Source organism: Arachis stenosperma, chromosome 6 (genome assembly GCF_014773155.1).
Source record: "Arachis stenosperma cultivar V10309 chromosome 6, arast.V10309.gnm1.PFL2, whole genome shotgun sequence".
NCBI classification, from domain to species: Eukaryota; Viridiplantae; Streptophyta; class Magnoliopsida; order Fabales; family Fabaceae; genus Arachis; species Arachis stenosperma.
In genome coordinates, this window is record NC_080382.1 from 30,160,009 (window position 1) to 30,161,604 (window position 1,596).

Consider the following 1,596-nt stretch of genomic DNA (forward strand, 5'->3'; position numbering starts at 1 on the left):
AGTTGGCCTCTTCCCAATCACCTCCTTCAGTGCTTACTTCCTCTTGATCTTGTGTGTGTATTGCAGCCACTTGATTTGTTTCTAATTTCCTGGTGAGCTCTGCTAGTTGCTTGGCAAACACCTTGTTTTGGGCTAGAATTGTATCAACATGGTTCAGCTCCATGACTCCCTTAGTGTTGTGTCTCTCTGGAGCATAGTAGTACTCATTCTCAGCCACTGTCTCAATCACTTCAATGGCTTCTTCCACAGTCTTTTTCCTGTTCAATGAACCTCCTGATGAATGGTCTACAGCCTTCCTTGATTCATAAGAAAGTCCATCATAGAAAATATGCAATTGCACCCAGTCATGGAACATGTCTGGTGGGCATTTCCTTGTCAAATCCTTGAACCTCTTCCATGCCTCGTAGAGAGTTTCATCATCTTGTTGTCTAAAAGTCTGAACCTCAGATCGAAGCCTATTGACCTTTTGTGGGGGGTAGAAACGTGCCAGAAACTTGCTTTCCACCTCATCCCAGGTTGTTAGGCTCCCCCTTGGGAATGATTCCAGCCACTTAGCTGCCTTGTCCCTAAGTGAAAATGGGAACAAGAGCAGTTTATAGGCATCTTCCTGGACTCCATTGGACTTCACAGTGTCGCAAATTCTCAAGAATTTTGTGAGATGTTGGTTTGGATCTTCATTAGCACTCCCACCAAATGAACAATGATTCTCCACCAGTGATATTAGCTGTGGTTTGAGTTCAAAATTGTTGGCCTGAATGGGTGGTTTCTGAATGCTGCTACCACAATTCCCAGAGGTTGGGTTTATGTATGAACCAAGAACCCTCCTCTCGGGAATGGCATTGTTTCCATCAGCTCTCTCATGGTTGTGAACTTCTCTATCCATGTTGAGATCTAGAGCTTCCTCAAAATTGTCCTCTGATTCTCCTTCAGATTCTTCTTCTCCCAGTACTCTCTTCCCTCTTGCTTCCCTTCTAAATTTATGAAGGGTCCTCTCTGGTTCGGTATATGGAGGAGTTGATGTCTCTCCACTCCTACCTGTCATACAAGAACACAGCACAAGCAACAAACAAGTGAAATACTCTTGGTTAATGGAAGAGTATGGTTAGAGCAGTTGAGGAATTAATTCAAATAGTTAGTGAGTCAGTGAGTTAGTTGCTTGAATTTAAAGGCATAAAGAAAGAAAGCAAGTAACAGAGTGCAGAAATTAAAATTCAACAAGTAACTTGAACTGAATTAACAAAACAAGAAAAATGCTCAATCTAGTTAACTTACAATTTGAGAATTGTCAATCGAAAACCAATCCCCGGCAACGGCGCCATAAACTTGATAGCTACGATTTTAGGAAATTGCACGATCGGCAAAAATTCCTTCCGGCAAGTGCATCGGTTATCGTCAAGTAAAAACTCACAATAGAGTGAGGTCGAATCCCACAAGGATTGGTTGAGTGAGCAATTCGGATTAGAAGTGTGTTCTAGTTGAGCGGAATCAAGATTTAGATGAGAATTTCGGAATGTAAAATTGCATGAATTAAAGAGCGAGAAGCTAAATTGCTGAAATTAAAAAGGGATCGGGGAGATTGCATGAATTTAATTGCAG

The 1,596-nt window shown here is 41.7% G+C and overlaps 1 non-coding gene across 1 annotated transcript; it reads left to right on the plus strand.

Annotated features, from left to right (window-relative positions):
- Nucleotides 1-353: 353 nt before the first annotated feature.
- Nucleotides 354-457, plus strand: LOC130937081 (small nucleolar RNA R71). Its single transcript, XR_009068315.1, has one exon. It is a non-coding gene; the product is annotated as a small nucleolar RNA R71 (small nucleolar RNA).
- The last annotated feature ends 1,139 nt before the right edge of the window (nt 458-1,596 follow it).